A 10,728-nucleotide genomic window follows, 5' to 3' on the forward strand; every position below is an offset into this window, starting at 1 on the left:
GACGGAGGGAGTAGCACAGTCTGCAAGCATATATCGAGAGAGACGTGTGCGATAGTATATAGTAAAGTTTGTGCTATATGCACGTACTTGCAACATGTGTACGAATACACAAGGTTTCCAAACTTTCCCTTTTACATACTTAATTAAGGATGCTAAAAATTCCTGAACGTTCGGGATTTATCATTTGCGTCCCAAAACTAATGAGATCGCCTTACGAAACAAAAATTATACTCCTCCTAAAAGCCACGGCGCTCGCAGGAGCGCTTGCGGCGCGCCACGAGTGCCCTGGTGCGCGGCCGTTTCCCAGCGCGCCGACACAACGCCTCTTCCTCAGCCTCGCAACTCGCGAGGTGCTGATTGGCGGCTTGCCGGCGGGTGAGCGCGATCTCACCGGTGTGGTGATCCGGCGCCAACAGGTACTCCTCCTCGCTGGAAGCATGCACCTGGTCCACGTACCGCCAAGCGTAGATGAGGCGCTTGGGCCCGACTGCACTCAGGGCGTCGGCACGGGCGTCCTCCGCCACCCTCACGGCCCTCGCACGAGCCTTCTGCCAAAGAGCCAATTGCCTGACTCTCTCGGACGCGACATAGGCCTCCCAGGCAGCTTGTTCCGCGATGCGGTTCTCTTCCTCGGCCTTCTTCTCCGCCTCTATTTTGGCGCGCTCTGCTGGAGGCAAAGCCTCCCACAAGGCGACATCCATTTCTTTCCAAAGCTCCTCAAGGCTGGGGGGCTCGGCGGGCGGCGCGGCGTTCTCCTCGTGGCGGGGAGCCGACGCATCCTCCGGCGCGCGTGCTGGCGAGATTGGGAATGCCGACGCGTCCACCTCGACGTGTCGCGGTGAGGAGCGGAACGCCGACGCGTCCTCCTCGACTAGTGGCGGCGAGGAATGGAACGGCGACGCGTCGCGTCGCGGCGAGGAGCGGAACACCGACGCGTCCTCCTCTACTAGTGGCGGCGAGGAACGGAATGGCAACGCGTCGCGCAGCGGCGAGGAGCGGAACACCGACGCGTCCTCCTCGACTAGTGGCGGCGAGGAACGGAACGGTGACGCGTGACCGTCCGCGCGGTGCAGCGAGGGGCTCCTAGGGCTTGGGAGGGGTGATGCCATGGTGGTCGACGTGAGAGGGATGGGGAGGAGATAGCGATGAACGTGAACGTGAGGGGGAGGAGATAGCGATGTCATGGGAGGCGCAGTATTTATAGCGAGCAATGGCACACCTACATAAGATATGGACTGAGCTGCACTGACTTAACTGCAGGTCCAGTTGCGTCACTGACATGTGGGCTAGACCCCTGTTGGGCCCATATGTCAGTGACCCAATGCACCTGCAGTTAAGTAACAGCTACGTGGGCATATTTGTTGGAGTAAATTACGGGGGAGCGAAGGGGTGGAAATATTGCTGGTCACAACGGATTGGACGAGCGTGGGGGGAGGAGAGTCATGCATGCAGATTTTTTCACACGGGGTGGAGTGGTGGGACCGCCGGAGGGAGAAGGAGAGTTTGGCAGGCATATTGTTTCCACACATGGAGAGGAAAAGATTTGGAGACGAACGGGCTTCCTGGAGGTATGGGGAACGGTGCATAATAAGTCATCTTGCATGCCGGGCTAGGTATAGTCTCAAGTCATTGAAAACATACACGCCCCACACATGTTCATATTTCAAGGTGCGCTAAATTATTGCATGCGATGATTAAGGCTGGCCATAATGGTGGTATCTTAGCTGGTATCATGCACACGGGAATAGCAAACATGCCGATGTGGCAAAGAATTAAAGAAGAGAGGGGGGGTTAGAGTAACTAGTGTTCATGCATACATTGGTAAACACATTTTTTGTGAAGAACGACAGCACTAGTTGAGTACTTTTGCAGACTTCAAAAACTATTCCACCGCCTCTACTATCTTGCTAAGAGTAGGTGAAATTTTTGAATCGAGCCCTTTAAACTAGAAGGGAGGTAGTGGTACTCTAAGGCTGGTCATAGTGGGGAGTAACTTAGACTAGTAACATGCATATGTTACTAGTCTATGTTACTACCTCTATAGTGCATAGTATCATAGGTGGTCTCATTTATTGCCATGCATGACACATAGTAGCATCACATTTATTGCCATGCATGACCGCGCGAGGGAGGCGAAGGTCGTGGGAGGCGCGACGTTTGACGGAATTAAGTGAAGTTACATCCACGCGCCGGCATGGCGTGCGAACAGGCAGAAGCTATACCGTCAGGCCTATGATATGGGTCTAGTAGACATGACATCTAGTGGGTCCCGCATAGTTCTCGAGAACTCTGTGGGGGCTTGCAGCCGTTTATCCACCGGGCAAGCCAGCAACCCCACGCCGTTCGCACGCCCTACTCGTCCCCGTCTTCTACCTTACAACAGTTCGCTCCCAGTCGTCCCGTCCTTTCACATTAGTTCGCTCCCAGTTTTTTTTTGCGGGGTACAACAGTTCAACTTCTCCTAACCCTCCTCCAAAATCCATGGCCTCCCAAATCTCCATGGTCGCCGCTGAGTACCAGGTTAGAGCCATCACCGGCGATCAGTTCATCGTCATCTACACACGTGGATCCGAGACGGTGAAAGCATGGCTTGCTTGCTTCCTACGCATGTTCAACAGTTCAACAGATGAGTGGGTCGCTGGGCTAGATGTTGAGTACACCACAGTCCTGGGACGAGAGAAGGATCTAAAGGACGAAGAGAGGAAGAAGCCCGCCGTGATCCAGGTTTGCGTACATAACGTTTGCTTGGTTTACCACATATGCCATGCCGACGTTGAGTGCCAGGATTTTAAGAACTTCCTCGAGGACAAAAGAGTGAAATTCGTTACTGTAGGCTTTAAGAACGACAGGGATATCCTGCGTCGGATAGGTCTCGTTGTAGGCCAGCCCTTCGATCTCCAGAAGGCAAGCCTGGTGTCCTCCTCTCAACCTTCAATGCTGACCCTGGCAGCAGCCATGATTGATCCTTCGTACGCTAAACTGAAGAAACCTCATCACGAGTTTCATCATGCATGGGAGTCGAAGACATTAGATGAAGATCACATCCTGTACGCAGCAATGGATGCCTACCTTTGTTTAAATATCTACAAGGGTTGGATGAAGAAGCAGAGCCCAGTGTCCGGTTCAAGCAAAGAAGCGTCGGCGAAGAGGAAGAGGAAGAGGGACAAGGACGAAGTCGAGGACGTGGACTCGAACTCCGAGTAGGTGGCAGTGCCGTCGTTCATGCTGGTTCTACTGCAGTGTCAAGCGGACTAGTTGCTTAGTTTATTTTCAAGGGTGTGTTGTGCTGAGGCCCCAGCAGAACTATGTTTATGTTCTTTCTCGTTATTTGAACTCTTTAGTACGTACAGTAGTACTAGTACTATGTCTTACTACTGTTCTTCTTGTAGTTGGTACTACTGCTCGTATCTTCGTGTTCCTACTGTAATTAATACGTTCGTACTAGTAGTATAATTTGGGTCAGTCGATTTGTGAAAGAAGTTCGACGGAGCGAAGGAAGAAGACAACAGAAGAGGTGGAAGAAGCCCTTCTAGCCATCCATGTTGCATCAAACGGCTCACATGAGTCGACTGACCCAAATTGCTCCTTCAGATTGCAGGATCCACGTGGCATTCAAGGTCTCGAAGGTAGATTCCGCGTCCGCACCCGGTTTGCAGCCTCGACGCGTGCGCAACCAGCTTCCGCCGCGACAGCCACCATGCGCGCCTCCTCCGCGCGGGCGGAGACGACAATGACACGCTAGTTCCTCCTCGCCGGCGTGCTGGAGCACGCGCTCGTCCTCCTCTTCGTACGTTGCGCGCATAGACGCGGCTCCACCAGCTGCTCGCGTGCTTGGCAGCGCGGTGGCATCACGAGGAGGGACTGCAGACGACGTGAGCGGGCGAGCCTTCGGCTTCATGGCACAGGGATGGCGGCGACACGGCGGTGATGGGCGAGAATTTGTTGGCCGGAGCAGGCGGGCGCCGGCATGCGCAACGGCGGCGGCGGCATATTGATGAGTGCGCATGTGGGAGCTTACTTTAGTTATATATATAAGGTTGGTCAAACTTAAAAGAAAACCGTACTAGTACACGTAAACATTAGACTTAGGCAGCACTTTTATTAGTTAGTACCACAGCCACGATACGGAATCCTGTGCAAGCGTGTGAACCGCGGCCGCGCAGTCGATCGAACGGTGCGTCACCGTGTCGCGCTCAAAGGACATCCACCGAACCTTTTTGTGTGTGTGAAAACAATCCTCGAATATTACTCAACTTTTTTTTCCTGTGAAAGTTCTTGACGCTGCAATATTTCCATATATTTGAATTTAGCTCCAGTTCGTCTTTATTTGGATTTGGACGTTTTAGGTGCGCCCTGGGTTTTTTTAATACTGATTTTGTGTGTGTGACTGAGAGAGAACGTGTGTATGTGTCCATATGTGTGTTGTGGCGAAAGGGCAATGTGGAGACGGTGCGCGTGTGATACAGACATAGAGAGGTGTGGATGTGCAAATGATCATGCATGAGTGAGACATAGACAGATGCCGATACGTTGTGTATACATGAGAGAATGGTCTTCTAGTTTACTTGTGTGTGTGTGTGTGAGAGAGAGAGAGAGGGGGGAGAGAGACAGAGAGAGGAGCATCCGTAACACAACAACCATCTCTCTCGATTCGTCCGTCCCTCGCACGGTCGCATGCAACACATGCATCAACGCGCACATTTTGACACCCTCACCCGGCCCCTGCCCACCTCAAGGCCCGCACAATCTCTTCGTGAATACCCATTTCTCTCCTTAGTTTTGTTTTCTCTCAATATCTGACATACACACACACAGAGAGAGAGACACACGCAGCACAACACACACACACACTCCCCCGAGCACGCAATTCATCCCCATCCAAGGTTATACGGCGACCACTCTCGCTTGTGCTTCTTTGCACCCCAACATGCACAACACCTCAATCTTCAAAGAGGGCATCGAGCAGATCGAAGATGGCAACCACACCGCGCTAGAGAATGCGGGGTCATTTGGAAGCAGGGTGATGTGACGACGGCTGACTGACTCTTCCCCCCACCCTCTCTCTCTCTCTTGCACAAAATTACCAATCCCTCTCTCCCCCGCACAAAATTGTCAATCCCTCAACCCCACGAGATCCTTCCCCTCTCGTCCATGTTTTTCCAGCTCTCTCATCAAACATGTTGTCTCTTCTCCTTCCACGTATACAGAATCCAGATGCACACGCATCTCATGTATATTACATGTATCCATCTTTCTCACAGACCTAACTTCTTCCTCTCTCTTTCTCTCTCTATCTCTCTCTCTCTCTGTCTCGTTAGGTTTGTCTCCTACTCTCTCGTCCACATACATACAATCTTTCCCGCCCTATCTGCTCCATCTTCAAAAGCTCTCTCTGCACGTTTCATTCACACACTGGGATATGTCAAAATGTTGCTTCTATAATGGCTGATGTAGAGTTATGGTTGTTTTTGTTGCATCCTACAAAGTAATAACTATGAAATGCATTTAGATTCTCATTTGACTGGGATTATGTGAGTTTGAGCATGTTGTGAAGTACTATAGACCTTGTATACATCTTGGGATTCGACAATGATTGTAACTATTGAATTGTATAGACCATTACATTCGAAGTCAATAGCCTAATATATTTATTTCACAATTTCAACAAATGATTAGTTCACTACAAACTAAGAAAACAAATGTGTACTCCCTCAGTTTTTATTTAAGTCTGCGTATTAGCATTGGTCAAAGTCAAGTTTTGTAAACTCTCAGAAAGCTTATAACAAAAAATATTAACATATACAATAACAAATAAATACCATTAGATTCATTATCATTATTGAATGTACTTTCACACCATACATATTTGTTATGGTAAATGTTTATATTTTTCTATAAACTTGGTCAAACTTTAGGAAGTTTCACTTCGGTCAAACCTAATATGCAGAGTTTACTACTACTACTCGCTAGTTGCTTAGCCGAATCGCTCAACACGCCACACGGGGAGTCCAGTGTCACAAAATTTTGAGGTCGGCGGGAAAATCTCCCGCGACCCTGATTCGAGCAGTGGGAAGTTACCATCATATCCTTCGAAATAGGCCTACGGATGACGCTTGGTAGGGGGCTGTTTTCGTAACTTCAGGTTCACCCTACCCAGCCAACCCCACCCTGGCACCCAGAGTAGTACACCTGAATACTCCCCATTTTTTATCGCCACCGCAAAATAGACTTCTCCACGGCACCGCAGCCTTCGTGCTCCTCCCCTTTACATCGGCGCACTCGTCCACCGCAGCGCATCTGCCTCATCGACGACCTCGTACGCCGCACTGGAGCCGTTCCACCGTCGTCGTCGTACACGGAGCCTCTTCCCCGGCATCGTCTTCCCCGGTCTCGGATCTGCTTCCCGGAAGTCGACGCCAAGCGCAGAAGTACCACCATCGTGGACAATGAACTGACTCCCGTTGCCAACCATGACTCATAGAGGCCGCCGCGACCATCGTTCTCCACCTCGATTGGTAATGTGTGTATTGAATCACTTAGCAGTACATGTGCAGTTCCAATTTTGTTCATACCTACCCTTCAAATTTCCTGGGTGCTATTGTTCCCGTAAAAGTAATTGGTTATAGCCTCCATTGTACAACAGAATATCAGCTTGTAATTGTGCGTCGCTCCTATATCACGCTAGTAGAGAAGAGAGTAGAGATAGCAGAGACGTCGGGAAAGGATCGCGCGCGCGCGGGAAAAAGCGGCCGGGCGTGCGCTAGTTTTGGCGCGCGGCGTCCGGCGCGCTTTATAAAATCCAATGCCCTCCCACCGCTCTGTGCCTTGCCACCGCTCTCTCCCCGCTCTGTGCCTCGCCACCGCTCTCTCCCCGCTCTTTTTCGCCTCGCCGCCGCCGCGCCACCATGCCGCCGCGTCGCCGGGAAACTTGGGGATACCGCGGCGTCCGCGCGCGCCCCTCCGGCGGCTTCTCCGCCGAGATCCGGTTCCGCGGGATGCGCCTCGGCCTCGGCAATTTCGACACTATCAATGAGGCCGCCCGCGCGTACGACGCGGCGGTGTGGCGCCTCCGGTGGCCTCATAGAACATTGAACTTCCCGAACGTGCCGACGCGGGAGCGGGCGCAGGACCTCGCGCCTCTGCCACGGCTTAGGGTGCTGTGGTGCCAACACTTCCCACAAGACATCATCAACGAGCGCGAGTTCTACGCGCAAAGGAGGGCGGAGAGGGATAAGAGGAGGGCGGAGCGAGCCGCCTATCGCGAGGACAAGCGTAGGCGAAAAGCGTACGCTCAATTCAACATGAGGCTAGGAGCAGCATCGCCCTGGGAATCCGACGATGATCGGTATCTTCACGCCTACAGTCAGACGTCGGAGGAGGACATCATCGAGGAGGAGTCGGACGACGAGGAGTAGTTGAATTATCTTTTTTTTATCTATCTTTGCTGAGAACTATCCTCTACTCTCTAGTATCTACTTCTCGATCTCAGCACTGTAAACACTTTTTTAAAGCGCCGCGTGTTGCGATTCTGTTGGAGATGCTCTAACATGGCAGATGAGTGCTTTAATGTTGCCCACAAGATGCGCGAGTATTACTAGTAGTATATTTTTCTTGCCATGTTGAGATTTTAAAACCACGAGTGCGAACATGCAGAGGAGCAATGAAGACCAAACACGGGATATTCGGGACATCTTCAAGGAGCGTGGCAAGTTAAAGAGGAGCTGCACCGAACCTGTAAAATGAGCTTTGGTAAGTAACACCCTTTCAATTACTTCGTGTAGCCTCGTGTCCTTCGATGTGTATATGTTGTAGTTTCTGTTTCTCTTAAGCGTGGTGTTCTTCGATGTGTAATAAGAAGAGTCTTAATCGTCCGAATGCTTTCGTTTTTAGCTTGATGTAGGAAGTGGGTGTTCTCACCTTGTAGTCTTTTTTTATTTTTATTTTCCTTTTGAATTCACTTCTCCGAGTTCTGTTTATTTGGCTTCTACTAAATGGATCTAGGTTGCTCTGAGTATTGGTCTAAAAAAGAAGTAACTTCATGTCAGGATGCAGTTCCTGCGAGGAGGGAAGTATGGTCAACCTCGAGATCATGTTTCCAAAATGAGGCTGGATTACACACAAGGTGCTAGTTCCCTAATGATGCTGGATTAGACACAAGGTGCAAATTCCCAGATGATGCTGGATTACACACAAGCCAGGTGGAGTCGTCAGCTGTTCGTGTCCTCGTGGCATTAGTAAAGGCTGAAAGAAAGCGTGCAGCAGCCCTTGAGAATGTAGCTGAGTTCCTGAAGAAGCGAAAAGAGCAATCAGATGCTCTCTTCACCCAAGCCAAAGAAGAGATGGAGCCAGAAATAAGGTAGCAGAGGTAGAGCAGGCTAGGCGTCTCCTGCTATCTAAAACTGTTGTCAATACAAAATTTCCTTCATAATAGCTAGGTTCAAATGTTTATCCAGTCAGCATGCCTGTTGTGATGTTCGTGCATCTACTGATGTGGCACAAAATGTTTTTTTTCGGGTCATGTAATAACAGCAATTACTTTCCAAACAATAACAGACGAAGCATTGGACATGGTATAGTTCACGCGCAAGCCCAACATTCCAAGTTCAACTTCCACATCAAACTCATGTTCACAGATATCTGCACATTCATACATAATGTCCACAACCATGATTCACTTCAAAGCCAAAAAAATGTGAGGAGAGTTATAAATAAAGAAAATCCTCTACTAGTTCCTGCTACTAGTGCGAGCACAACAAGTCAAGACCATGTGTAAATTAATTATATTTTAGTCATTTTTTGTGTTCTAAAATGCCTGCCGGCTCGCGGAAGGACGTGTTGCCGGCACACGCGCGGATTCAATGAAGGCAGGCGGGGCAGTCTTAAGATGGTTGCACGCGGTGAGGAGGCTGCTCAGCTGGACCTGCAGCGAGTGCGGCCCTCTTGGCCGGCGTGCCGGTTCAATGCCTGCGCTAGGAGAGGTCGCGTCCGTGTCAGAGCAATCACTCCCTCCAGTCCTTTTTTTGGGTATAACAAAATCTCGTTTTCCATTCACATTTTACAAGTAAAATTCGTGGACAAACTTTGACCCAAAGTACGATGGGGACTAGTAAACCAGAATGGAGGTAGTAGTTTTTTTAATCAAAGAAGGGTTTCCCCTTCCGATTTTCATTACTGAAAACCAGCATCTAAATCTAAACCATAGTATTTACCCTAGAACTACCAGGTTCAACATCTCGCAACATAAACCCATACAACCTCCATCGCAAAAAAAACCATACAACCATACGCCAAGGAGGTACGTAGTACTATGAATTCCATTTTCGCTCCATACCAATCGTTCTAAAACTACTTACTACTTATAACGCGCCATTGAAAATCGGAACTCTTAACCCCGCTAAAAAATGATATTTTAAACGTGGCTACTCGATCTGTGGCAACTGGCGAGCCACCGCGCTCCAAGTCGTTCACCTGTGGTCCCGGCCATCAACTCCTACGGATCAAATTATCACGCGAGCTGACTATTCCTACAAAGGTGCTCCACCACGTACCCGGTACCCGCGAATGCAGCAATCGTGCACCTAGGGTTTTAGGATTTATTTGTTAACGTCGCCTTTACGTAACACTCATGTGTGCGAGACAGCGAGAGGCCGACTGCGTGCGTGCGCCTCTTCTCTTCGTATATGTACTCCACCGTTTGTCTGGTGTCCAAAAAATTATAATAACTACTAGCAATGTGCCAATGCGTTGCCACACGATCAAAGTAGATTAATACATATTCACTGATTTGATAGAAAAAAAGTCTAGTTTTGAAATACGTATATCACTAAAAATATGTTATGTTTCACTCAAAATATATTCCTTTGGCGGTTTTGATGAGATAAGGGAGGAATGTTGTTGGTTTCAAGATTCGAGAGGTGGTATATGTCTAATTTCTACTCTTACTAGCAAGATGCCCGTGCGTTGCACGGAACATCAAGATCTTGTGGGAGAAAAGGATGAACGAGGGAAGGCGTTATCTGCAAATGTGGTGAAGAGTGCGGGTAAATTGCCATATTTTCCTTCCTATCCGTCAGATATAAATCGGACGACCTACATTGCAGGATGGCAGGCCCACCATCATCACCAACTCTATTTTTTATCCCTACTCTTATAAAAAGCATTGTCGGTGATGATCGTGTGCCTGCCATCCTGCAATATAGGCCGTCCGATCTATATCTGACGGATAGGAAGGAAACTATGGCAATTTTGCAAAAAGATACCCACACCCCTCTCCACATTTGCAAATAAGGCCTTCCCTCGTTCATCCTTTTCCCCCACAAGATAAACTACTCATACAAATGCATCTTGATGTTCCGTGCAACGCATGGGCATCTTGCTAGTTGTTGCAAAAAGCCCATGTGTGTGTGAGAGAGAGGGAGAGTGGAGGAGGACGGAGTGCATGTGTGACAAAGACATAAGGAGTGTGTGTGTGATAGGTATCAGCTTAAAATGAGGCGATAGTGTGTGTGTGCACGATCGAGAGGGCGTGTCTCAAGAAGGGAAGAAAAATCTACATAGATACAAGGAGCGGGAGAGAGACATGTATGCGATGGTGGAAGCACGAGTGTGCGGGTGTATAAACCTATCTAGAGGCTAGCTAGTCGATAAATGTTTGTGAGAGAAATACGAGTCGGGTGCGAAAGCGAGAGTTTTGTGTGTGTGAGAGAGAGACGGTAGTCGGGAAGGGGA

Source organism: Aegilops tauschii, chromosome 5 (assembly GCF_002575655.3).
Source record: "Aegilops tauschii subsp. strangulata cultivar AL8/78 chromosome 5, Aet v6.0, whole genome shotgun sequence".
Classification (NCBI taxonomy): Eukaryota; Viridiplantae; Streptophyta; class Magnoliopsida; order Poales; family Poaceae; genus Aegilops; species Aegilops tauschii.